The 10,861-nt window shown below is 41.9% G+C and overlaps 1 long non-coding RNA gene across 2 annotated transcripts; it reads left to right on the top strand.

Annotated features, from left to right (window-relative positions):
• Positions 1-5,771: 5,771 nt before the first annotated feature.
• Positions 5,772-10,334, top strand: LOC123428325. Of its 2 annotated transcripts, none has more exons than XR_006622531.1 (4): positions 5,772-6,215; positions 6,618-6,725; positions 8,255-8,331; positions 10,058-10,334. It is a non-coding gene; the product is annotated as an uncharacterized LOC123428325 (long non-coding RNA). The 2 variants fall into 2 exon arrangements; XR_006622530.1 differs by having other exon boundaries at positions 5,780-6,215; positions 6,632-6,725.
• The last annotated feature ends 527 nt before the right edge of the window (positions 10,335-10,861 follow it).

The raw sequence follows: 10,861 nt of genomic DNA, 5'->3' as shown, positions 1-10,861 counted from the left end.
TAAGGCAAACTTTAAATGATTACGGTGTCACATGTGACAAAGTGCCTATTTATTGTGATAATATTAGTGCCATATCAAGCTCCAACAACCCCATTCAACATGGCAAGACAAAGCACATCAGTATTCATCACCACTTCGTTCCGGAGCATATCAAGTGTGGGGAGATTTACCTCATCTACCTCAAACTAATGAACAACTTGCACATATTTTCACAAAACCTTTGAATGAAGCAAGGTTTTACGAGTTAAGGCATGAGCTAAATATCATTGATTTGAACAATGTACATTGAAACCTGGCACATTCCACCGCTCTCATCGCTGTATTCTGTTTAGATGTAGGCATGGATTTAGGGGGATTCTAGTTCTCTCAGTGAACTATCACTCCTCCTATTATGCATACAACAATCTAATCATTCACATTCGCCATTTTTGATGGTATTTGTGTCACAAAGACGAGTTTTGGTCATGGCCCCAAGGTTAACATCTTCACAGTGCCATACCAGTTCACTCAAACATAGGTGGCCTTGGCCACCGCCATCGTTTTCCGTCTCTTAAAGTTTTAGGTATGGAATCCCTCAATGTGTGTATTACATTTTGTGTGGCTCTTCTCAGTCACCTTGGGACTTCCCCACCATACTCCCTTGCCTGCTCTCTGTCCCAAGCCCTCCTCACCCCTCAAACCCTCTCCATTCCATTGTATGCATTGTTTCTCTGTGGTGGAGACTAAGGCAGGGCGGTACAACCGGTAGCTCAAGCAGTACAACCGCTAATCCCCGTTTCCCCCTCTCTAGCGGTACAACCATCGCCAATTAGCGGTTCTACCGCTAACTTCCATGCTATACTGGCCCGATACAACTGCTCCTCGAAGCGGTACAACCGGTGCGGCAACCGACGCTTAAAAGGGAGGGCCATGCCGAAGGGGTACTCAGTTTCCCATTCGTGCCCAACTTCTCCCCTCGGTGCCCTCGTCGCCTACATCCGTCTCCACCATGCCGGTGTGCCTTCGGCGCCCCAGATCTGGTGCCCACCTTGGATTCACTCCGTGGAGGCCCTCCCCTCCCTAATCTCCTCCAATGGACGCAGGTAATGCCCTTCCTCCTTCTTGTTTTTGGATTCCCCTCCTTGGATCTACTTCTTAGTAGGGCATTGCTAGGTTCCCGCATTTTTTGGATAAACTATTGATAGGAGGAGATCCTATATATAATTCCTATTAGTTATGCTTTAGAACCTAGAATCACTAGCATCAGTCTCAGATCCGGATGAACTGGTCCGCCCAAACAGCGGTACAACCGCCCGTGTGACCGGTACAACCGGCATGCTTGGTTCCGATGCCACTGCTTCTTTGTTTTACTATGAATACCTAATATATTCTTGTTTTTGCTTATGATTCTCTCATCTTTTCTAGGTTTATTTGTGTGTTTTTCTGGTGTGTGTCTGTAGAAGTCTTTGGTTCTTGCTCTGCTCCTCGAAAGAACACCAAGAAGCGTGCTCGCAGGTGTAGGCTCGTGGATGACTCTGAGCACGAGGAAGTGGTGATACCTTCCAATCCCTCTCCCGTGCAAAAGCTTTGTCCGCCAAGAAGAAATTTGCCAAGCCAGTGCACAATTGGAAACAAGCTGATTGGGAGCATGTTCGTTTTTAGAATCCATATGTGGTTCCCATTGTTCCCTCCTGGACCACCACCCAGTTCCGGAATGCACCCCACATGTGCATTGTGCATGAGCTCTGTGACTATCACAAAAACAAGTTTGCCAAGTAGTGGACTATTGACATTGAGCACTAGAACAATAACCTAGACTACTTTGGAGAGGCGTATACTATGTGTGACGAATTTGACCTCATCAAGCTCATGACACTCAATTGTCCCTTTGATGTGCAGCTCATTCACCAGTTCTATGCCACGGTTCACTTTGGCACTGATGACGCTCGCACCCATACCATCATGTGTCGTGAAGAGCTTTTCGAGGTCCCGTGGCGTGCCTTCTCCAATGCTCTTGGGTATGATGATACTGATCTAATTGGGAATGGCGGCATTCGTCCTCATGATGGGCCCCATCCGATGGACCTTGCTCCCTATACTTTCCCGGGAATGGGATTGCTCGCTCCTCTAAGGACCTGATGCCGGTATATGATATTCTGCATCGTGTTTTCCGGAATGTTCTCCTACCCAAGGTGGGCAATCAAGATGAGATTCATGGTTACTTTGTTGATCTTCTTGTTGCTATGAAGAAGATGGATGGCAATTGGGCCACATTTGATGCTTCAAAATGGTTATGGGAGGAGCTCTACTCCACGGTTCACTACAAATTGGTCCCCAAGTATGCTCTATTCATTATGTGCTTCCTCAAGTCTATGTGGGCAGTTCCGAGGCCTGGCGAGCCTCTCTCTTCTCCTGAGAATCTCACTGAGCATGAGGTCAAGCAACTCCGGAAGAAGAAGCATGTTGCTCCTCGCTTCCCCGATGATGCACCTGAGAATGTCTTTGCTACTTCCAGCGACAGCGACTTTGAGCTTCCTACGGATGCCAAGCCCTCTTGGGTCTCCAAGTTCTCAGATAAGTTGAAGAAGACCTTCGGCCTCCAAGATCATGTTCAGTAGAAGCTATATGAAGCCCATGTCAACGAGAAGCTTGCTCGGTGCAGACAGATTTAGATTATGAGGGCTCTCAAGCTTGAGTCTTCTAGTGGTTCCGAGAAGTCCATCACCCGCGAGGAGAAGTGATCTATGGTCATAGCTCTTGGACAGATGATGAGGTCTCAGGTCAGCCTGCTACCTCCTGTGCTACTGCTGCTCTGGAGGAGTCTGATAGTGATGATCGTGCTAATGATGAATCTGCTAGTGGTGATGGTGATGATGATTCTGAGGAGTCTGACGGATCTGATGAGCCTTACTGAGCACCGGGGCGCTAGCATTGCTCTTTTCCTTTTTGGTGTCGTGATGCCAAAGGGGGAGAGAGCTATATCATGATGGGATTTGCATGGGGGTCTTTGCAGTCATTTCGTTGTATCTTTCGTGTTGTTTTTCAAATTAAACTCTTATTTCCTTGTTAGTTGGTCTTGAATCTATCGTGTGGAGACTATTTGCGTTTTTATGGAGACCGTGTTTATTAATTCCCATGTCATTTCAAGTTGTACTCATTATCTCGTACATATGCTCCTCAATGTTAAATTTCTGTATGTACCCTGTGGATGGTCTCTAACACGAAGGGAGGGCTCTTATCCTGGCTCTGTCTCATCTGGGGCACTCAACGAGGGGGAGCTTCGCTTCTACTTTAGAAATCGTCGATGCAAATCGTATTGTTGTCACCGTCCACCAAAAACGGGGAGATTGTAAGGGCATTCTCCTGCTTAAGTGTTTTGGTGATGATGACAACTCACTATGTTATCTAACCGGGTGTCAAGTATGCATGTATCATTTGTTAATACAGAAGATGGTTAGGCATTCCCTCCAAACGGAAAAGATCAAAGACGTGTTCACTATGTGTTTATTCTCTTTGTTCATAGGCATCCCGTACTATTAAGAGGGAATCTACATTGGAAGTCTATGGGTGAATCAATTCTTCTGTAAGACTGTTACACCCATCGTGTTCCATCACATCATTGAGAGAGAGGAACCCTAGTTTTTCTATACTGACCAGTTGTACCGGGGTTATGGGCGGTTGTACTGCTCAACTGCTGGGCGGTTGTACTAGCCCTGCACCGGTCCACAACCGGACACCGTTCTGTTTCACTTCGGTTGTTGGGTGGTGGTGGTCCGGTTGTACCACTATATTAATTATAGCTGGCACTACATGTGTTCCAAGCAGTTGTACCGCTTGGGACTTAGCCATGGCTAGTGATCCCTCGGCCAACTTCCTTTTTTAGCCCGGTTGTTGGGCGGTGGTTGACCGGTTGTTCCGCTAAAATAGGAACACCAGTTGTACCGGCCCGACAACCGGTTGTATCGTCGTGTGCAATTTTGTTGTAACGTTTAGAAATCTAGGGGGCATATATAAGGGGGGTTTTCTTCTTCCTCCCCCATATCTCTTACCTCTCTCTCTCCTCCATTGATGCACTGAAGCTTTCTTACCCGATCTCTCTCCCTAGCCACCCAAACTTGTTGTGTTGCTAGGGATTGAAGGAGGAGACCTAGATCTACACTTCCACCAAATGAAAATTGATTCCCGCAAGTTCTTATGTGGATTTTGTTACTCTTGGGTGTTTGAGCACCCTAGATGGAAGATGTCACCTCAGAGACACGTTCCATCGTGGTGAAGCTCCGTGGTTTTGTTGGGAGGCTCCAAATAAGTTGTGGAGAGAGCCCCAACCTTGTTATAAAGGTCCAGTTGCCACCTTCAAGGGCATCACTTAGTGGAATCACGACACCTCGCACTGTGTGAGGGCGTGAGGAGAATATGATGGCCTTACACTACAAGAAATATGCTCATTTATGACAAAAATATAATGACCATGATCAATAGGTCATAGAACTATGACCAAAATTTACGAAATTGCCATGGAGTGTCCAAGAGGGCTCCTAACTCCACACCATTACGACCATTGATGTCAAAAGGTCATGTTCTCATTGAATCGATTGGTCATAGAAAGATATATCACTAGCCATAGCCCTATCTCGGGTCTTCCTTGACCAAATTAATAAGACCATTGACTTGGATTGGGTGTCTGGACAAACACCTCATCAATGTCATGTATACATTTAGTAATTTTGACCATATGTCGTGCATACATGTTAGTCTAGCCTATGTGCGCGAGACAACAAATTATATCTATATTAACATGTAGGACCCGAATAATTGGTGAGACCCATATCCGAGGAGTAGGATTCGCTAATATGCAAAGCCCACCTTACATGTGGGAGAACCTAATTGACACATACAAATAGAATATTGAGAAAAATAAAAGAACATAGCAGGATTTGAACACACTACATCTTGTAAAGCAACATGATTTTCTTTCAATTGTACAAGTATTTAAATCTATTTCAACTTTTTTTGTACAATTTTATATGGATTACCTATATTATTTCATGTCCAATTTTTTTAGATATACTTTAGATAAGTGTGTTTCAGTTTGAATTACATCCAACATATAGTGACAAATTCCACTAATACCTAACCAACTTATGTTAAATAAAAATATATACATCTTACACGAGTGATTTTCCGGCACACTCATTAATGTTCTGCCTAACGTTAATTTATTGACGACTCCTCGCTCTTCGTCTTACTACTACAAACTACGATTTACCTATAGCTCATTGGCCTTCTAAACGAAAGAAAATTCATGAAAAATACACTCTAAGGAAATATCATTTTATTCTCAAAATAAGGGAAATATTATTTTCTACCAATTTATTTTAAAAAATAAATCCTCTGTAGGTGCCACGTACTCCCTCCGTTCTTAAATATAAGTCTTTTTAGACATTTCACTAGAGGGCTACATACGGAGCAAAATGAATGAATCTATATTCTAAAATATGTCTATATACATCCGTATATAATCCTTTTAGTAAAATCTCTTAAAAGACTTATATTTAGAAACGGAGGAGTACATGCCTACCAGCCTTGACAAAAGCAAATGCCCCCCCAATTGCCACGTACATGAACTCATGTGTGTCTTGCATCGATAGCGCGGGAAATGTTTTGGTTTGCCACGCGTTTATTTACACCAGCGGATGTTTGGGCCCATTTATCAGCGAGATATGAAAGTGCCCACAATTTTAGGAGAGAAAAACTCGCCCAAAAATCCCTCCCCCGAACCAAACTTTGCGCCACAAGTCCAAATCCCCTCATCTGTCTTCCGAAGGGAGCCTCACAAATCTGAGATAACCAAACACCCACCGGCCACCAGCTCCTAGGGTTTCTCCTTCACCCGCTGCAGCCGCCACCTGCCTGATCTCCGGCCACCGGCGTCCATCCTCTACTCTGGCCGGTGGTTTGAGATCTGCCTCGCCTCTGAAGTACTCCGTCCATATCTCCCCCTCCCACCTCCGAATGTGTGGAAATCTTCCACCAATTTGCATCTCCCGTCAAGCAATGGATGCCGTCTAAGCTGCCTCTCCTGCTGCTTGGCGCAACTTCTCCACGGACGCCACTAGATGCCCCTCCTGCCACCGTACCTGCATAGTCAACAAAGGGCAACGGTTGGTTCTCCCTCCAACGAGGACATCTTTGCCACCATCGGCGTCGTCCTACTTTTACTCCCCTCCTGAACCGAGGTACCTCTGTCCTTCCCTCCTCCCACTTTTGCTTGCTGCATAGATCCAATTATCACTTGTTTTTATGTTCCTCTACATCCTGCTACAGAATTTTGATGTTCTATTTTGGATCTCAGAAGTAAGCAAACTGTAACGTGTAACCACTGATCCTCAATGACGCTTAGAAGTCATTAAAAACAATGTTGGTTTCTTACATGTTTCTGCAAAAGTTTGAGTTCTGCCGTACTTATTAATGGATCTGCACGTAGCTAGCATAAATCTGCCCGGTTCTTACAATGTCCATAATAAGTTGCATCATAGCCTGTGAATAATGAATGCCAGTAAAATCGTACAAGTTTTGATTGTCCATACGTGTGAATTGTGTTGCCTCCATGCATGTACGAGGTGTTGATAGCTTAACAGGTTTCTGCTTCCAGGGAGGGAGGGAGATGAGGCGCTGATACTGGAAGAGGTGTGAGGTGTCCAAGCACAACACCAAGGACAGACTGCTGGCTCATCATTTTTGGCAACGTATATCCACACATCTTCTCCCCGCCGGCCCTCCTGATTGTTTTCTTGCATTATTGTCATGTCAAGATTCAGTTTTACTTCTTCCTGATTGTTTTCTTGCATTATTGTCATGCCAAGATTCAGTTTTTCTTGTTACGTGTTGGACTGGTAGCGATTCGAGTACATCAGCCGACATATACGCCAAGTACTGCCGGACTATTTCTTGAATTCTTGGTTATGGTGAAGAATCAGTTTGGCTTAGTACACGTTAAGTGATTCCTGGGGTTAAAATCCCAAGGTAATTCTCTGAATTTTGAATTGATTTGAGAGCTTACACTCTGATTTACTTCCAGATTTTCACACAATCAGAACCGATAAATTATGAGTACCATGCTTCTAGACTTCCACCCCGCTTTATACAAGATCGGAACACTTTGAGCGAGCGTGTGTGATTTTCTTATGGTCCTTGGAAACTAGGCTTTCATCCCCTTAAGAATTGCATTTGTTAACGTGGGATCCAATTCCCCATCTGAATTCTGGGCATAACTTTGGATCTTTTGTCAGTTTTTTTTCATCTTCAATGCATCCAATTTTTTTTGCCTTGCAATAACAGCACTTTGGAAAAAAAGTGCTCATTTCATTTTCATCAAACGCTTTAACATGAATTAATACAGTCATGCATGCATTTTTTAGCATAGTACGCATACTTTTTTAGCAAAGTATGCATGTCGTTCCTTTTCTTCTTTTGAAGAACAAAATGGTACGTGTCTTGATGCTGAGTCCACACGTTATTTTTTATATACTTATTAGGTAGGGGCTGTTTGGTTGCCAGCCTCAGCTAGCCACGCCAAACATGTGGCATGCCACAGTTTCCTAGGATGTTGTTTGGTTGTTACTAAACTTCGGCTCGCCACAGCTTGCCGGAGCTTTTGCTGTACAAATATTCGGCTAAGGGGTGTTGTTCGTTCCAGCCGCCACACATTGTGTGGCGTGCCACACCTGCCTCTGCTTGGGCGTGGCAAACTGAGCGCCTAACCAAATAGCCCCTAAATCTTGACTTCTAAATAGATGTCATTTCAGTTTGGTGAAAAGCAAACTGAAAATAATAATATTTCATAGACAACAGAATAATCTCAATCATCTTACTCTTTGTTCAGTTCCTAGCTGCAATCGCCATAGTAAGAACAAACATGGGTGGCCTCATGTAAGAATAAAGATTCTGTCACTAGTGCAGTAGAATCCAGACCGAGATGAGTGATCACTGATCAGCAACTGGGCCTTGACGAGACGGATGACAGTGCAGTGCTGCTTTTTCATGAGAAAGATGATGACTCGGGAAGGAAAAGGTGGGAGAGGCCTGAATGGAGACGATAGCTCTGTTCATTTATGCGTCTTTTACAACTGTAGATTCGGTGGCGCTGCACTGTCAATGTAGCTTTATGGCCTGCTCATTGACAATTCGGTTGTCATTTTAACATCTACTAGAACCAAGCGCCGAATTACGGTGGAATTATGCTCTGTTGCTACTGACAACTTTGTGTGCAATGCAGAACTTCAAAAGTGCAACCTGGTGGATTCCCAAGCCGGCGAAGAAGCACTTCATGACGTGGATAACTCCCAACTGAAGGTATACTTACTGAAACCTCCATAGTGCAGGTAACAGCAGGTTTCTTTTCAAGCACGTCTAAGCATAGATGGCTTGAAAGCATAAAACTACAGGAAGTTTTCCACTGACCGTGCATATATTCATTGTTGGCATGAAGTTTCTACCTAAGAAACTACAGGAATGTCCTTCTTTCTCATTTGCTAGAATAATTGGAGAATGTAGAAAATATAATACGAGCACACAACTGGTAATTTGCATGTAAAATAAATTCTACAAAACAGTACTTATATTAACGTATTTAAAACAGAAAATAGATCCACGTATTCACCACATGCGTGCAGTGTACAAATATATATTTATTTACTCCCTCCGTAAACTAATATAAGAGTATTTAAAACAGTACTTTAGTAATCTAAACTCACTTATATTAATTTACAGAGGGATTTCCAAAGATGTGTTGAACAACTATTTATTATAAACAGTTTCATTATTCATTAGATCATTCTATTTCTTAGAAGTGGAAAACGAAACTCCCAATTATATTTCAGATCAATATTATGTCGTTGGCCACCTGCTAGCTCTGCCCATTGGAAATTCTCTATGTTATCTTCCAAAGAACCGATATGAGAAAAATAGAAGTACGCATATAAATCTGCATGCACTAGCAAGTTCCAAATTGATGAGTTGAATGATGTATAATAATTTTGCATGGCTGATATATCAGTAAAAATATGTGTACAAATGTTTTCCTTTTATCCGTATAGATTATATTGGCCATGGCATCCATTTGACCATGCATGCCTGGGATTGGGCCTTCACATTAATCATGTTCTACAAAATGGTGTATTGTTCTATGTTGTACATAAATAACTTATATATGACTGATATTGACATGTTGTAGTGTACTATGTGTTTCATCATTATATGTGTTATATATCTACCAACCAGAACCAAAATATATGATTACATAATTAAATATTAGTGTAATATAGTTTGTACATATACGAAAATTGTCAGATCTGCAATTAATTGAAATAATTACTGTTCATCACACAATAGCCAATATGCATTGATTTGTGTTATTAGTTGCAAGCAATTAGAAAAACATTCTAATTATTTTTCCATTTTAATTTCTATCAAATATTGCAAGGTAAAATTATATATGCCTATGTTTAATGGACTAGCCCGTGGGGACGCATGGGTTGACGACTAGTATGTCTAATATTCCACTATCCTTTTATTATTGTTATTCATCCTTTAGATGGAATGTGAATGCATGAGTTTATGCACGTATACATGCTAGGAGGCTGGCCAGTTGACAGATTTAAGTGTGCGTGTTTAGTTTTTCTTCCAATTTTTTTCCAAAAGCTTTTTTCTCCCCGTAAGGTAATTTATTAGGCATGCATTCCTTTGTTGCATTTTTTATATCTATCTGACTTGGGCTCAGCCTGTGCGTGCTATGAATGGAAAGTTTTTTGTTCCTTCGGTTCCTAAAAAGTTACTTTTCCTTACTATGTGATTCACGTATTGGAATTGGACTCTCAACTTGGTCAATACTTGTTGTCGTCAACTCAAAATAGTACTTGATGTGCACCTAGAAAATTATAGTTTCATGCTGGAATTTTATTTTAGGTTGGCATTGTATGATTTGGAAATAATACTTGTGTTAACCTCAGTTTATTGTGTGTTAACCTCACAATCTTCCCGTCTATATGTTCTTCTCATTTGTGATCCTTTTTAATGTCAGGATGTCCCTCAATTTAAAATTGGCTACTCAGATGAAGTGGAACAGTGGAAGACGGACGACGTTGTGAATAATTTAATTTGTGTTCTTTAATGTGCTCCATTGAAGCCACAATGATTCCAGCTGTGTGCAATATATTGGTTGTACAATACTAACACTGGATTTGTATTGGAGTTGAAGGCTGAACTAGTTTATGTGATGCATGTTTGTAAAGTATCTGCCATGATGCGTATTGGTGAAATGAGCGGAACTATTTATTATAATGTGTTTTTTGTTGGAATTTTTTACGATGCCTAGCGTATAAAAACTGTGTAAAAATAAGGCCTCGTCCTAGATAAAAAACAGTAATGGGTTAAAATATCAAATATTGGTTTATGAACACAGAACAAAAACTGAAATCCAAACAAAAAATGGAATGAATTGTTGGGCTTGGCCCATTTAGGTGCCTGATTTGGTCACACCTAGTAAAATTGTGACTTTATTTTTCATTCGTTGTTGACCTGTCATGTCATCACCTTAGCCACGTGGTTGATGTCATGTCAGATCCTACGTGGCTCACGTACACATGTAATGACCAAAACTTTTGATCAAAGATTTTATGACTTAATTGTTTTGGTCAAATAATACTTGACCAAAACATTAAAAATGTCATGTTTGTTTGTTCTTGATGAATTGTTGACATTCTGAATTTGGTCAAAAAAAGGTCGTAGCATGATACCAATGACGATTTTTGGACCAAAATGGTGGGTGATTATCGACCATATTTCTTGTAGTGTTAGTGGCATCTTGGAGAGCATTGTGCCTCCA

Source organism: Hordeum vulgare, chromosome 1H (genome assembly GCF_904849725.1).
Source record: "Hordeum vulgare subsp. vulgare chromosome 1H, MorexV3_pseudomolecules_assembly, whole genome shotgun sequence".
Taxonomy (NCBI): Eukaryota; Viridiplantae; Streptophyta; class Magnoliopsida; order Poales; family Poaceae; genus Hordeum; species Hordeum vulgare.
The sequence above is the reverse complement of the archived record's forward strand: the minus strand, read 5'-3'. Positions and strand labels throughout refer to the sequence as shown.